At 44.6% G+C, this 17,022-nt stretch overlaps 1 protein-coding gene across 4 annotated transcripts in view; it reads right to left on the bottom strand.

Moving 5' to 3' along the window:
* DYRK1A (dual specificity tyrosine phosphorylation regulated kinase 1A) overlaps positions 1 to 17,022 on the bottom strand; it is a 70,714-nt gene that overhangs the window by 23,719 nt on the left and 29,973 nt on the right. The window contains exon 1 of one of the 4 annotated variants that reach the window (XM_086883959.1): positions 5,547 to 5,875. The exons of 2 other annotated variants lie outside the window; for them this stretch is intronic. The gene's annotated coding sequence lies outside the window, so the exon portion shown is untranslated. Of the gene's footprint in view, positions 1 to 4,153; positions 4,611 to 5,546; positions 5,876 to 17,022 lie in introns of those variants that run through there. One more of the 4 variants, XM_086883958.1, reaches the window with a different exon arrangement.

The following is a 17,022-nucleotide window of genomic DNA, read 5'->3' as shown; positions in this document are numbered from 1 at the left end:
GATGATCTCAGGCTCAAGTGCGAAACTTCCTCTGCACAATTCATTTTTCATTCTCTTCGCCTTGCTAAACTTTTCTTCCTTTTGTTCAACGCTTTCCCTCCTAAGATCATTGCTTTGACCTACAATGTTTTGAGCTTCTTTCCCTGCCTCTCCCTCCTATCCCACCCTCCCTTTCCATGTTTGGGTTGTTCAGCCATGTGCAGATATTCCCTCTATTCCCTCTCAGGGATATGCTGGCAGCCAAGTGAGAACCTGCCAGAAAACACCATCGGGGAATAAAAGTGTGAAGTGTCTCGTTTTCCTCCCCACACTCAGAGTTCAAGGGCTTGTGGGGCCATGCCACAGAACAAGCACAGTTCTTACTGCACAGGACAGGTTCAGACTTTAAATCTTTTTATTTCCAACCCTTGCTAAGCCAACACAGGTAAAGGCAAGCACTTCTTGTTGGAACTGTACAAACCTCAGAAGGTTTGGGGTTTGTTTTTTTTTGCAAAGTTAATTGTTTTGCAAACTTCTGGTCACCTTTATTTTTCAAAATCTCTGCTTGGAAAAGCTCTCAGCATCCATGAGCACTGTGACAGCTCAGCTGTTGAGGAGTGTGTAGAAAAGGGAGCCAGATCCCTGCTCTAATACCCAACCACCTCCGAGGTGGATCATCCTAAAACGGACAGGGAGCAATCAGCAACAAGCACTTGTGTATCTGAGAACTCTCTGCTCAAATAAACGCACCCTGAAGATGAGTTAGACCCATCAGAGTTCTGCCTGAGCATCACAAATGTCAGCCACGGGGCACTGGAGAGTTTAGAACAATTATCTTTCAGGCAATAAGCAAATGCCAACTTGAACTCTGAGTGAACTTCTGCAGCCCTGCTCTACCCATTGTCCCTGCTCACAGGGTTTGGAGTGACTGCATGAGAATGTGGGGGTACAGGGACCTCACTCTGCTTGGTCTGGAGTGGGAAAAGCTGAGAGAACCCAGGGAAAAGCTGAGAGAACTCAGGGAACAAAGGGAAATTACCTGCCGCAGCTACCGGAGAACAATCCTGTTATAAATATCCCACAAGAGTTCCTCCTCTGGAGGAACTTTATTATTGTGGGGGAGTTATTAAGAATGGCTCCTTCAGAAGTTATCCTACAATAACTATTCAGCCAACTTCCCTGTACAGAAATGCCAAACACTGCTTTCCCTCTGAGCAGAATGGAGCCCTAAACTTAGAAACAACCCCACTCTCCAGCCCCATTCATGGGCCAACACACCCACGGGATTGCTCCTGCTCTTCCCTACTGGCCAGAGCTGCAGGGAGCTCACAGTGCTCAGGGGCTGACATCAAACTCTTGGGTGCAATCTTTTCCCAGCCTGGAGAAAAAGTAGGCCAAGAGCAGGTTCATGAACTGTTCTGCCACTGCTGAGCCTGTCCTGGCCGGTTTCTTCCCTGGATGAGCTGCAGCAGGAGGTGGACTTTGGGCAGGACTTGTGGTCCTCGTGCAGAGGACAGAAGTTCACTTTCCTGGAGAACAACTGGGGCTCTGACCTGTCACAGGAAAAGACTGTGGGAAATACCTTCCCCAAAAGCCACTTCAAAAATCTGGTACCAGAAGGAGTGAATGCTGCTGCTCGTTGTAATTCTCCCACTACAAGAGAAAGAAGTTTCTAAAATTCATTTAATCCACTGGCAACACAGTATATAAATCTGTGTTTCATTAACTTATAAATATGACTTTGAGTACACTCCGGAGAATCTCAGAACTGAGAAAATGTTGTGAAAGTGAAACCACTTTTTTTTTCATTTAATAAATGAAGCCCAAGATTGCCAAAATTCTCAGCTCCGACCTACAGGAAACACAAGCACTCCGAACTTTCAAAGTCCAAATTAAGCTCTGTGAGACCTCTGATTTTCCATTTCTGCCCTGGTGAAGCAGCTGCTTGAAAGCACAGCTAAGAAACACCTGGAATTCCACAAGGAAACAGGGACAGGCCTACAAAGGACTGAATGGACTGCAAACCCACTAAAATAAAGAGAACTGTGCCCAGAAATGAGGAAATCCCAGAATCCTTCCCCAGCTTTAATTCTGTGCCTCCATGTCAATAAGTTATGATTCTGTTTAGCTCCATGAATGCCCTGTTTGTTTTAGGGGGCAGAATGGAAGCAGCGCTCGCTGAATAGGTGGCCAAACAATAGATCTTTTTATTTTCATTGTGTTTAACATAATATCCCTTGCCACTCTTCAGACTGTGCTCCAAATAAAATTATTCCTGGCTGCATATATATTCTATAGAGTGGTCATTGTTTTTGCATCCTTGGAATTCACAAACAATCATTTCCTTCTGTAGAATTCAGGATTTTCTCCTGTTCTGCAGAAAAACAGCGAGACATGGGATAAACACAAAAAGGCTCCATAATTTCAGTTTTTGTACATTCAGGACTTTGCAAAGACAAGGGACACGTCCTAGCAGGTAAATCTCTGTTTTACAGAGCTCCACAGAGGAGCAGCTTTACAGGTTAGGTAAAAAAAGCTCCTTTTTGACGCACTGCCCTCATGTGATCCTCCAAGAGAGGATATCCCAGGATTTAGAGAGGAAACAACTGTACACACACCAACAGAGTTATTAGTGAAGGTTTTCCCCTTTTCTAATACAGTTCAGGTTCTTTCCAACTTTTCCTGCCACACTGGAACTCTGCCCAACTCCTCAGGAGCACTGGTCAAACCCAAGCACTTTGGCTGGTGATTCACCCCAGCGTGTATTTATTTATTTAATGACAAGTGAGTGAGTGAAACAGTATCTCAGCAGTCAATACTTTATTATTCCATGTTTAATAACCTGTATTTCAAGAAGAGGCCTAACACTTTAAAACTTTAAAACTGACAAACAAAAATCATCCAAATCCTCCTTTTCCAGAGGATGCTGGTGAAAGTGTGCCAAGGTTGAGGTTCTGAGGCTTCTTTTTTCTCTCCCCCTACAAATTCATGGGAAATTTATAATTTTATGCGATTATTCTAAGGTTTATAATTTTTCTAACTGAATGAAAAGCCTGCCATTAAAAAGAGGGAATATGAAGGAGACAGGTAAATGGACATAATGTTTTTTTATGATCATGGTGAAAGTTCAAAGAATCACAGAAACAATAATGTTGGAAAAGACCTCCAAGATCATCAAGACCAACCTTTGACCAAACAAACATAACAGCTCTCAAGGCAGAAATAAAGACTGAAGTGTGAATACTATTCCAAACATAGGTTTTCCAATAATTACTTAACTCCACCTGTGCACCTTTAATCCTGCTGAAAGACCCACACCTGCCCCTCAGCTCTGAGTGAAAAACAAAAATACAAACAGAAAATGTTCTGTCAAATTCAATAAATGAGAAGAAAAACTTTTATAAGCCACAGTAATTTCCTAATACAGCAGAAATTTAGTGACACTAACTTTAAATTGACATGATTTTTTATCCGTTATACATGCTATAAAAGAACCTCTAAACTTACTCTTCAGAAGGCTTCAAGCAAACTCCAAGTACCCACAATTTTTATTAAATCTAAGTTTTTGGTTCTAGAAATCACTAAGTTTCTCTATGAAAATATTGCCTTTATCCAAGAAAAATTAAATTTCCCTCTGCTGAACCTGAAGTTTTCTGAAGGGTTTAGAAACCAGTAAAAAATTTAAATTCCACCACAGTAAAAATCAGATTTAACCAAAAATCTGCTGGTGACACGAATTCCCACCATTACTATCAAACGTCAGGTAGCATCAAACCACAGATACTTATTGATACTTATGCTAAAGAGAGGGGAAAACAAGGAAAAAATAGCATGGATTGTAGCTAGATTTACTTTGTAAAACAATTCATTAACCTTAGAGTCAGTTTTAGTGAGTTGGAAGGAGAGAATGTGAGCAGTTATGTAAAGAAAATACAGGAATTGGACACTAAGAAAGGCAGAGGGAGGGAGAGGGGAACAGGACTGAAGAAGGTAAAGTGATCCATGACTGAACAGGAGAAATAGCCGGTTGGGAAAGCAGGGAAAGGAAAAAAAAAGGACAGATACAGATGCAGATTTAAGCAGCAGAATATATTTTAAGTTCAGATTCCCCAATATTCTTAGACAGGAATGATATTTAGGACAGAAAAAAAAAAAAACCCAGGACTCAACTTACAGCTGAGGAGGGGCTTGGTTATTTGGTGTGGAGTTTTTTTATGTTGGGTGGGATGAGAATACACCATTTCTGAAAGGTGAGTGTGTGTGTTCCAGAAATAGATTACGCTAAAGAACAATCGGATTCAGATCCTGATCTCGGACAGCGCGAAGGGGCGAGGTGAGTGTGTCAGAACCGTGCTTTCTGCAGGAAGCTGGCTACTTTAAGACATTTTATTAAAAAGGAAAAAAAAAACCAAAGTGAAGGGAAGAAGCGGGTACAAACAGGGGGGAAGCAGCAGCAGGGCGAAGCGGCGGGTGCCGCACGGCCGGCCGCGCAGGGCCAGCCCGGTGTGAGGGCGGCTCGCAGCGCGCAGGCCCCGCGCGTGAGGGGGAAGCCGATCCCGCGCTCCCCTCAGCGCATCCGCGGCTGCCGCAGCGCGCCCCAGCAACAGCGCCTCATTAGCATAGCCCACCCCGGGCCGCGCCGCGCCATTGGCCCGCAGCGGCGCGGCGCGGACCAATGGCGGCGCGCTATGCAAATGCGGGCGCGCAGTTGCCAGGGCAGAGCTGGCGCGCGGCGGCCAATGGGCGCGGGCTCCATAAACAAGGAGCGCGATTGAGCTTTGTCACATTCGCCGGGCGCTGTTAACACTTTCCAGTTTAGGGCGAAATTAGCTCCATCTCCCGAGGATCAGGCTCATGTTCTACATTTCACCCCCACAGCAAGGGCAGGGCGGCGCAGCCATGATACACGGGATTTACGGATAAACGCGCCCGCGTTAGGATTTCGCCTTGCCCGGCTCCGGGACGCCTTCTCCAGGGCTGGGATGTGAAAGATCCCCCAACGCTGCCGGGTGGGAGAGGGCCCGGCTGGAATTCTTGCCGGGGCTTTAAAAAGCTCTAAAGTTCCCTGTCGCTGCCTTCCTTAGGCAGGTCACCTCCTAAAATTACTGTGTCAGGCTACTCCTGTCCTTCCCTTTTTTTTCCCAAGGATCTGAATTTATGTTTCGTTGCTTTGAGTTTAACCCTAAAGACACAACATCCTTTATTATTACTATTATTATAATTATAATTCACCCCCCCACACACACCCCGACAGATTTTAAGCAAATGAAATTTCAGCTCGTTCCACCGCCGCTAACGACTGAACATGAACGAAGCTGAAGCATCCTAGGAGAAATAAGCAGATTTTTTTTTTTTTTTTCTTTTGACCGATCTTTAAAGAAAAAAATATATAAAAGATAAGATTATCTGACAGCATTTTGGTGTCTCTGTGCCTGTGACGGCGTGAATCCATCACTGACCAGCACGGCTCGCAGGGCTGCTGGGGAGATCCCCTTCCCACGCGCAGAGGGGGATGCGGATGTGGAAAACCGGCGGCTGGAAATGCAAAGAGTGACAGACACACTTACTCTGGAAGCCCCCGGCTGTCCCCGCAGCAGCAGCAGCACTGTCCCCTCTCTCTCTACGCCGTGGCGGCCGCAGCGATGCCGGGCATGTTTTACTGCACTTTGCCGAGCCCGGCAGCGATGTGCCAGCGCCGCTGCGAGTCACTCACCTGCCGAGGGGGTGGGGGGTGCTTCCTGTTCTCCGGGGCTCCGCCAAGGTGCCACCGGCCAGGGGACAAGGTGCCACCGGCCAGGGGACCGAGCGCGGAGCCCCCGGGGCCGCCCTGGCCCAGCGGGGACCGCAGCTGCGGCCGGCCGCGCTCCGGGCCGCGGGGAAGGGATGCCGGCTTCCCGGGGCTCCCCAGGACAGCCGAACTTGGCACAGCCGCAGCGAGGAATCTGACTGAAGCAAGCGCCCAAAATGTCAGTTCCGACAGAACTTGAAAGTTTTAGCGGCTCCCTAATTCAACAACTTCATTTGGGGTATTTTAGCAGTAGTGAAACTACTGAAAGCTCTCCTTCCATGCCCTGAAACACCAACAGCTACCTCAGCGAAACTCCTGAAATCTCTCGCTCCGTGCCCTAAAACAGCGCTGTGTGTACGCTACACACCCCAAAACCCAGAGCCGCCCATTCTTTATCTCGTGGCAGCTTTTGGAACGGATTTATTGCGTTTATTTGGTGCTCATCTCGCAGCCCCAGCAGCAGCAGCGTTACCTGCCCAGGGGCTTAGGAGATTTTCCGAGCAATCCGGGCCGGGCCAGGACTTTGCAGCACTAATCCTTGTGCTGTCCTTTCGGGGAAATACTTTTATCAGCACTTAACCGAGAGTTCCTCGTGTTGGTGCAGCGCCTCCTCCTTCCCCCACCTCCAAAGAACATTACTCACAATTTGCAGTTCGCAGCGCAAAACTAATTAGAGATGGAATAAATTACCTGCTACATGGCAGCACGTCAAACCGCACGAGAGGTGAAAAACACCCAATATTTTATCCCAAATCAATACTCGGCCTGATGGCTCAGGCATTTCCAGCTGAACATAAAGTTACCATAAATATCGGCATCGTTTTTAAAGCTCTACTTTTGTACAAATAGATATACTTTAAAAAAAAAAAGAAAAAATTAAAATAAATCTTTTCCTACGCATAAAACCCATCAAGGGAAATTACTTGAATTATTCTATTTCCCATTTGTAGTTACTGAGGCACAAGATATATTTAAACAGTTGGTAGAGAAAAAATGGGAAGCATCTCCCATATCAATGTACAGCCAGCATGCCAAACCATGAATGTAAGAGCTAAACAAGGGATGAATACATCATGTGCAAGAGTCTCACATGATATAAATTATTCAATACCTGACCAAAGAGAACGGCTTTCAGGAGAGAGGGGGAGGATCTCCAAGTACTTTTGTAGTTTGAATACAGGCAGGGTTAGGAATTGATGCAGAATCTTTTTAAACTTGGTTAAATAATCCCATGTATTTTCGAGCTATTTCACTGGGTGACATCCATCCAGCTCTGGTGTCTACCATAAATAAAGGTGGATTTCATCTAACACGGCGATGACAATTTTAAAATAAAACCAACTGTAAAAATAAAGTAACTTGGCACGTGGGCAAGTGTGTATTTTCAGAATTTGGGCTGTCCCCTCCTTCCACTTGCAGGATTTGCACAGCCCTATTGATATTACAAGTCTTTTTTCCTTTCCTAATCCCAGACTGGATATACAATTTGGCATTTTGGGGATTGGATTTGAGATTTTTGTTAACCCATCACACACCTTTATGGACCAACACACAAACAGAGGTTTTTAAGTGGAAAAACTGAACTACAAGAAAATATCCACCCATTATAAATACCATCTCAATTATGGGGAAGCTTCTGGTGTGGTGATTCCAGGGAATTCCCTCACTGGCTGATTTCATGGATGATCTTAAAGTAGTTCATGTCACTCCAAGGGAAATTTATAGCTCTTAAATTTTGGCTACTGCGCAGTTTTGTTGTACTTGAAGATATTGCTCTGCTTTGCTACTCTGTATTAATAACACAAATTCTGACAGAGGTCCTAAAAACCAGAATATTTTGTATTAATAACACAAATTCTTATGGAATTCCCAAAAAAAAGAATATTTGGTATTAATAACACAAATTTTGATGGAATTCCTAAAATCCAGAATACTTTAAAACTCTTAGGAGCTCTGTCCTTATTAATCCATATCACAGTTCATAAAAGAATAACATTGCAGGTTTTTTCCTCACTCCAAAGTTGCCTGGAAGCTCCAGAACTGTTCCATAAAATCCTCACAGGTTGTGAACTGTACCTAAACCAATATTTTGCTGCGTTCTCAATGATTTGGTAACTGATATTCTGACACCTGCATTTTACAGAAGGAATCTGAAGCCAGTCCTGACAAACTCCACTCAAGAGTTCTCAAGTCACTAAACAATAAATCATTTCCCAGTAAAAAGTTTCAATATTTCCATATCCAGCTTAGTGCTCATCACAGAAAATAAAAATTAAAAAAAAATCAGAAATAAATCCAGGGAAGGGGTTGACAAGTCCAGTCAAATCTCACAGTTCCAAAGCCCAATTTCCTGCCTTTGTAATAATTCCTGTATTTAGTACACACACCTTTAAGCAATTACTTCTTTTGATTTGTCTCTCCTTGAAGTAGCAGCTTTTAAGGAGAAAAAAAAACTTAAGTGTGGTTGAATCTGTACTTCCAGTTGGAAACCACCAAAAATTTGGGATGCCAAACTTTACTAATCCAAATGATATGGCCAAAAATTGAGGCTCACTGTAAACTGTATTAACTTCTCTCAAGTAACACAACTTTTCAACCCAGAAAAATTTTAAACACAACAACAAAAGCCATCCACAATACAAAAAAAAAATATCATTATTTCTTTAGGATAATACTGTGATTTAAGAGAATTATTTTTGAAGTGTAACTTGCATTTTTGCTTCTAAGGTTTTACTGTTTCTAGCATAAACTAAGGAGTTAATAAATAACCATGAGAACACTTCCCAAGTATCAGAGTTGTGCAAATTTAAAAAATAAATTTTTCTGCATCTTCTAAAATCCTAGAATGGGTTGGAAAAATTATCCAGTGCCACCCCCTGGGCACCCCCATGGCAGGGACAGCTCCCACTGTCCCAGCTGCTCCCAATGTCCAGCCTGGCCTTGGGCACTGCCAGGGATCCAGGGGCAGCCCCAGCTGCTCTGGCAATTCCATCCCAGCCCCTGCCCACCCTGCCAGGGAACAATTCCTGCCCAAGATCCAGCAGCATCTAACCCTGCTTTCCTTCAGCTGATCTCCATAAATGTGATTCCCAGCTTACAAAAACTCCCATTTGCTGTGACTGGGCTCCTCCTTTCCAAGAAAAGTCCCTGCAGGGACGTCATGGAAGATGCATAAACCAAAGTCACCCTGTTTCAGCTGGAACATTTGAGTCTCTCCTTCCATTAGGCTCTGGTTTTTCTGGAATGTCAGCTCCCAGAACAAGCTCCTGAGAGCTTCCTGTCCCCTGCACCTGCAGCATCCATGTGGGAAGTGATGTACTCTGGCCACCAAAAAAAGCAGGTGACTTCCAAAGGGTTCAGGGAGGGAAGGAATCATTCCAGCATTTCCTGAAGGATCTATAAACTACACCAAGGAAAAGCTGACTGGATAATTTGCCATGGTTTGGTATTAGGTTTGGTTTCCCCACCTCCAGAGAAGAAGCATTCCACCTGAGGAAAGAGACTTGGATGTTTCCAACGAAAGGTGATGAAGGAAGATTATTTATAGAACCTAAAGACCAAACACAGTAAATTCTTCAAGGTTCAGCTTCCCAGAACTGTGTTCTGGGAAAAGATCACCCCAAGTCCTGTTCATAGCAGAAATGTTAATGAAGTTCTAACCCCTAAATGCTTTTAATTCAAAGAAATCTGTGCCCTGGTCTGCTCAGGGAATGTTCCCAGTTCCTGAGGACACTGTGAACATCACCAGACACAACTGTCCTGCAATGCAAAGGAACCACGACCTCCTACAAAGTCATGTCACTGAGGGTGAAGTCACTGCAAGTCAAGAAAAGTGAAATAATAACACACAAACTCTTTTATATTTAAAAGTTGAGCTATCAGCGAGCTTCAAAGCTTCAGCACTGAAGTTTTAAAAGAGTTCTCAGGGTTCAGAACAGCCAGCTCCACGCATGGCACAGTCAGGACTCTGCAAACACACGTGAGGAAGAGTCCTTGAACAGCCTGACTGCCCTGAAGAAGAGGGGAGAAGTTGGAAGTGCCCTCCTGCCACGAGTGAGAACTGTGAGGGCTGTGTCAGGCTGTGGTGGGAAGAGATGATTGAGAAGGGGTGCAAAGAAATGTCACCTCAAAGAAATGTCACCCCAAAAGAAATGTCACCCCAAAGAAATGTCACCCCCAGCAGCACATCATCAGTTACCAAGCAAGTGCTCAAGGCAATGGGACTTTAGGTTGCCCAGAGAATTTGTGTCTGCCCTTGGATTCCTGGAAGTGTCCAAGGCTAGGCTGGATGGGGCTTGGAGCAACCTGGGACAGTCAAAGGTGTCCCTGCTCATGGCAGGAGTGGAACTGGATGAGCTTTTAGGTCTCCTCCAACCCAAATCATTCCATGATTCCACGAATTTGGAGGAGAAAGTACAAAACAAGCCCAGGATCTGCCACCTCCTAAGTTGTTCGTGTAAGCCAACAAGAGCCGTGTAACTCATCGTTCTCATCACTGCCATGGAACCCAACTTTTACCAAGTCCATGGAAGAGTTTAAAAGCTTTATGAGAAAGAAAGAGCAATATTGTTTCTTGTGCTCCAAACCCACTGCAGAAAGCAGGGCCCTGGTGGAGAAGGAGCAGCAAAAGCCCAAAGCACCTGCTCCTGTTTTGCAGCACCAGTTGTTCTGCCAAGCAGAGGCGACACTCGAGGCTGTGCTTTGCCAAAGCATCTGGGTTGAGAGCACCACGGTGGTGTTCTCTGGCTCGCTGGCCAAGCGAGCACAGAACTGCTTCCAAATGTCACTCAAGCTCACACAGCTCCTCAAGACTTCTTCTGCAATTTGTGGGATTGCTGTGATTTCTTAACAGCTCCAGAGAGCCCGACCGTGTCCGAGCAGAAGGTGCCAGAGAGGATTTCCCTTCTTTTTCTGCCCCACAAAGGGTAAGGAGAGACTTCCCAACAAGTGGACAGAGGTGGGAAATTGTCTTTGCCATCATTTGTGAGAGGAAAGCAGGGCAGACCCTTCAGAGGGCCATGGCATTGACTCTTTAGCCAATACTCCAGTGTTTCAAAACATCATCAAGGATGAAATGATTTTGCCAGGGGAGGTTCTGACTGGATATCAGGAAAAACTTTCCATGCAAGAGTGGTCAGGCATGGGAATGAGCTGCCCAGGGAGGTTTGGAGTCACTGACTGGGAGTGTAGGAGGAGTCTGGATGTGGTGGCCCTTGGGGACAGGGTTTGGGGTGATGCTGAGACTGGATGATCTTGAACACTGATGTTTCACATCTTTCAGTTAAGAAATTCCTTCCTCCTGGTGTCCAGCCCAAGCATCTTCTGGCACAGCTTGAGGCCTTTTCCTCTTGTCCTTCCCTGTTCCCTGTTCCCTGTGAGCAGAGCCTCCTGTTCCACGGAAAGCTCAGACACCACGGTAATTTTGTGTTCCCAGCTCACAGGATTTCATTCCCAAGGGCCAGAAGCGCATTAGGCACAGAGTCACACCTGGAATTTCCTGTGCTTGTCCCTTCCCTATTGGAGTCTGAAACACAGAGTGTGTGCCCTTGTCTCTGATGCTGAGCTCTGAGATCCAGGAGAACACTGAATTTCATACAACATGAAATTTATGGGCATGTTTTTATGGTGATACATGAAAACAACTGTTAAAGTTAAGACAGAAAAGCTAAAAGTGTGAGTGTATAAATTAGAGTTTTCTTAAGTCACTGGGTGAAAAAGTTAGTTTAGAATTTAAACTTCAGATTTGATTTTTTCCACCTTTATTCAGATTATGTCTTGTAACTGTGCTGAGTTATCCCAGAAAGAGCTGGAGAAAAGACTCCCCAGCACTCCAAAGCTCAGCACAGCGATGCTTCTCCATGGAGCATCTTGTCCAGATGTTTCCAAAAACTTCCTGAGGCATTTCTTGTTCTCCAAAACTGATCAGTTCCTATCTTTGAATGAGGAAAGCCAGGCCTCTGTCAGAGGTGCCATTAATCCAAAGGTGCAGTACCTGCCTAATTACCTGGTCTTTGATGAAATTCCGACGATTCATTAGGAGCTGATGTTGAAAGGAGCCCAAATCGCTTTGTTTAAGTGGCTGCTACCCAGACTTGCTCAGAAGACACCGACTCACTTTTCTCTAAATTGATCAAAAGGCTTATCCAGGAGGGAGATTAACCATCTTCCTAATGGGTTAGGGCAGCTTCTTGGGAAAACGAAGCTACTGCTAATCTATTATCGAGGATAATGTGGATTTTTGATGGCAAAAAGATATTGCTAATAAACTGGGATCCGTGGGAGAAAGTGTGACAAAAAATTAAATCCTGTGACCAATCTGTAAATACTGAGCAGGTGCATCTGTGCAAAGAGCATTTGTAGGGAAGGAGTCAGTCCCTGTGAGGATGGGGCACAGGTTGTCCAGAGAAGCTGTGGATGTCACATCCCTGCAAGTGTCCAAGGCCAGGTTGGACACTGGGGCTTGGAAAAACCTGGGATTGGGGAAGGTGTCCCTGCCCATGGCAGGGGATGGGAATGGGATGAGTTTTAAGGTCCCTTCCAACCCAAATAATTCTGGATTCTACGAAAGCATGAATTCCCTTCTCCTCTCTACCAACCCTTTCCCAGAAAAAAAAGGTGAAGCAGATTTTTCATTCATGTTATACAGGCTACAATTCATGGAATTACAGAACACAAATGATTCCTCAGGTTTCTGAATATCCACTGAGTGTTTACTCAAATACCTGCAGCCAGAGCGAAAAACTTCAAGTGAAAAGACGTCACTACGGATCTGGAAGTGTTTTGAACCCAAATCCCTGCTCCAGACGAAGTTAGCTCCCAAATTCTATTTAAGGAAACTGCCTTCTATTGAAGAAGTGGAGTATTCAGCTGGCTCCGTTTTGGTGGCACTTTTTTCTGAGCAGAGAAGTGTCAGAATTTTTGCATTTGGATGGCAGCCTATAGAGCCTGGATTTCTCCCAAGAAAAAATGAAGTTGCGCTTCTTGCCTTCCCCTGGAGCTCCACATGCCTCCAGACATAAAAGAAAACACCAAACAAACAAAAAAACACAACAACTACTTTTTGCCTTTCTCAGGATCCAAACAGTCATTGCCTGGGGCCTTTTGCTACCAGAATCTTTGTTGGAAAACAAAGCTGAACACAGAATTTAAGCTGAAGGTGCAGAATCCTAACTTGAAAACTGACCCATTGATTTGGGTGTGACACAGCCTCTTTTTACTGAGGAAAATCTCTTTTCTTCACAGGAGAAGTCATGAAGACTCCTGATGTCCATGAAGTCAGCCCAAGCCAGAGGACAAGAAGGACTTTACAGATAAAATTTCTCAGAAGATGGAAGAAAAGCTGAACTTTCGAAGGAAAGCAACAGGAAATTCTCCCAGGCTTTGTAAGGGAGAAGGAAGCAAAGGAATATTCCTGCAGCTGCAGGTCAGGAAAAAAGAAGTTATATTTCTATATATATATAAATTTATATATTATGTATATATAACAAAAGATAGAACAACCCTGGGGTTTTTTGCTTTGACAAGAGGGGAAAAAAAGCAATTTTCTCTCGAGACATCATAAGTCCAAAGAGAAGGAAAGAAGGATTTAAGGACAACAGTGGAATTGATAGTTGAGGAAGCATGGAGGCAGCAGCTGAGTACCCCTGGATCCAGCATATCCCAGGAATCCTTCCCAGCAGGCAGCCAGGACAGGGAAGCAGCACAAGTGTGTGCTGCTCCATGGGATGGGCTCCGGAGGCTGGGAATGCTCCATGTACTGACAGGGAAACAGCTCTTTTTGTCTGGGAATTGGTGCTCTTAAATCTCCTCTGCCCACATCTGCTCCTGCAGCTCTCTGCTGGCACAGTTTACAAACCAAGTCTCTTCCTTGAGACAGCCTCCTTCCAATCAGTGAAAACGGCAAAGCGGGAGAGGCTCAGCTGTGAACCGGCTTTTGGAAAATCCTGCCGTGTAAAGAGAGGAAAACACGTCAAAAGCATCGGCCAATAACTGCACTGCTCACCTCCAGATTTTGGGCTCTGACCCTTTTTCTTAGGAGGTTTGTGCTCTTATCAAACCCCTGCCAGGGACATTAAAGGTGAGGAATAATCAGTTGATTCTGAGGATCACCAATGACAAAACACAAGATCATCACAAACTGGTCTAAATTAAAGCACACAGGAGTAACTTGTGGTTTTGGGGTTTTTTTACAGTTATTTATTTATTACAATTATCTTAATGCTGGGATTAAAGTTTTCCTTTAACATCTCAGCTTGCCCAGAGCAGCTGGGGCTGCCCCTGGATCCCTGGCAGTGCCCAAGGCCAGGCTGGACATTGGAGCAGCTGGGACAGTGGAAGGTGTCCCTGCCATGGCAGGGGGTTGGAATGAAATGATTTTTAAACTCCTTAAATCCAACCCAGTGTGGGATTCCATGACCTCAGCAAGCCAATCTTGAAAAACTGAATTTTGGAGAAAACTCCAGAGATGTGAACATTTAAGGCTAAAAAGAAACACTGCCTTATTTACATCCCTTTCTGAGCCAAAGCACCAGAAATATCCTTGAACTCCACACCGTGGATCCATCACTGGACTCAGGGAAGTCTCCAGGAATTACTCAGCACTGGGAAATGATGACTTGATTTTACAGCTGGAAGTTTTAAGGAAGGTCTAACTTAAGAAACAAGAATAAATCAATTACCAGATTGCTGCTTCTTTTTACAGTCATTAAGGGCCTAACACAGGGCCTACCATGAACATCTGGAATACACCTAAAGTGAAGCTGTAAATGGAATTATGATGGACATCTGCTGCCTTTCAGGTATTTTGTTAAACTTCAGTAAGTGAAATATTTCAAAGGGCCTAATTCCCACTTTTATTCCCAACTAACACAGAGCCTCTGGATTATTGGAAGGTACAAAACTTGGTAAATCTATCTGGGGAGAGGGTTTAATTTATTATATATTTTATAAGCTAATATAATATATGTAAGCCATTATTGCATACCTACATGAAGATAAAACCAGTTTTATGTTCAATCCATCTCATGGAGAAGGATCTGATGTACTGAGAAGCATTAACAGCAAGTCAGAACTCAAATTAATATGGCAGCTGAAATCATAGAGAACCAATACACAAAATCTTGGAGAACCTTTTGTTTGTTCCTTTTTGGCATCTTCAGGACCTTGGAGGAGAATGAAGATGTCAGTCCTATTACAGCTAAGCTAAAAAACCATGTTTGGATCTCCACATATTGCCAGAAACAGTTTATTTCTCTGGAGTGGCAGGGAAGTTCTGAGGAATTGTGAACTTTAATCACAGTATTAAATATTTTCTCTATTTAAAGGCCTCACTGCCTACAAAACCAGGTAAAAATGAAACCAACTTCATACACCTTTACAAACATCATCCTTCTGTTTATTTCCTGGCACAGCACATCTGCTGATCCCTCTCCATCACACCTGAGGGAGCACAAACAAGTGGCAAGTTCACCCCAAAATACTGAGTTCAAATGGGAAAGATGCTCAAATATTAAAATTTTCTATGATTTTAGCAAAGAAAAAGTGAAGTGTTGGATGGTTTAGCAAGCTTGAGGTTGGATTCTCTGTTCACAACATGGATTCAATGAAATGAAGGAGAAGCTAAGAGTATGCACAAAAAGAAACCAGTCAGAAGATCCAGAATTAACCAGTAAACCATTAACCATACTCTGCTCTCTGCTTGTATCCCCATTTTTTTAAGTGATTTGCAATAACCAATTTGTTAGGAAAATGCCAGCACCAACAGGGGAAGGAGGAAATCAAGAACAAATCTCTTTTCTCAGTCTGGAACAAAACTGCTGCCACCTGTTCCACCTTTCCAGCAAAGATGTTCAACAGCTGGCTCTGTGTGCAATAAACTCAAATCTAGGTCCCCAAAGATACTCTGGGATTTAACTCAGCCAGAAGTCACCAGGGGTTAGGTGTGAGTGTCAGTGAGTGCTGAGCCTCAGGAACCAGGCTTTTCCCTTGGGATGATGGATCCATGCTGGGCTGGGTATTCCCTGCTCTTCCCAGGCCAACTGGAAGGTCAGAACCTTAAATCTGATGTGTCACTGCTAGAAACAAATGGTGCTTCTTGCTCTGTAATCTAATCTCTGTCCTTAACAGCTTATCAACAAATGTGGTTTTGAGACTGTGGCGTCACCACAGAAATGTGAGAGTGAAACATTCCCAGTTTTACATTTTCCAAGCTTAATTGTGTTTCTAAATCCAGCAGGGTTTAACCAGACCCGCTCAGGTGACGCCTGAGCTGCACCCAGTGACATCAGAGGGCTGACAAATGTGTCCTGAAGCTGCCTGATGGAAATATCCCAGCAATCCATGGATAGCTGATTGCACATTGAGACATGGAAAGCCTGGTAAAACCTGGGGAGAGGAACTTACTGCCCTGTGTATAACCAGGAAAAAACTCTGGCATCAAGCTGAGCATATCATGTGCTGCTCTGGAAAGCTGGGAATCCACCACCTTGGCCCCAGTTAGGCATCAAGCAAACACATCTGGGCACCACTGCCTGCACCAGCGTCTGATAGAAACATTAAAAACCTGGATCACAAGATCAACTGAACAGGAAGCACCAGCCTGACTAGAAGAAGAGAAATATAAATCTTACAAGTCAAAATGTCCAATTTCAGCAAGATTTAGGAACAATATTTGCCCAGTTTTTGCTTCCACTTGCCTGATGAAGTATTATAAATGGAATCCTTACCAAGAACTACTCAGGCCTGGCTGCTAAGAAAGCCATCCTATGGTATCTGTCTATATTTTAAAACCTAACCCCAAAGGAACAGAACTTTAAGGATGGGGGGAAGAGGTCATTTCCACCTGGTTCCATGATCTATGAAGGGTGCCTCCTACACACATTAGCTACCCTGCTTATGGATTCAACACAGAATACACTCAGGAACTGAAGTGGTGCCATTTTAAATTAAGCTTGTCCAATGATGATGAATTTTGGGTGTTGTGTCTCCAGAAAGGGAGCTCAGGCCTTGGCAGGGGCTGCCCAGGGAGCTCTGCAGTGCCCATCCCTGGAGGTGCCCAAGGAAGGGCTGGACGTGGCACTCACGGCTCTGGGCTGGGGACAAGGTGGGCATCGGGCACAGCTGGGACTCCATGGACTGGGAGGGCTTTTCCAGCCTCAGGGATTCCATGGAATAGCCATGAAGTGCTGCTAGGTGCAGACCTGCACCCTGGGAGGTCCTTCAGGAACACCCATTTCAGGTGTGATTCTTGGAAAGCT

The sequence above is a fragment of the Cyanistes caeruleus genome, chromosome 3 (genome assembly GCF_971803275.1).
Source record: "Cyanistes caeruleus chromosome 3, bCyaCae1.hap1.1, whole genome shotgun sequence".
Lineage (NCBI taxonomy): Eukaryota > Metazoa > Chordata > Aves > Passeriformes > Paridae > Cyanistes > Cyanistes caeruleus.
This window is presented reverse-complemented; position numbering and strand designations above follow the sequence as displayed.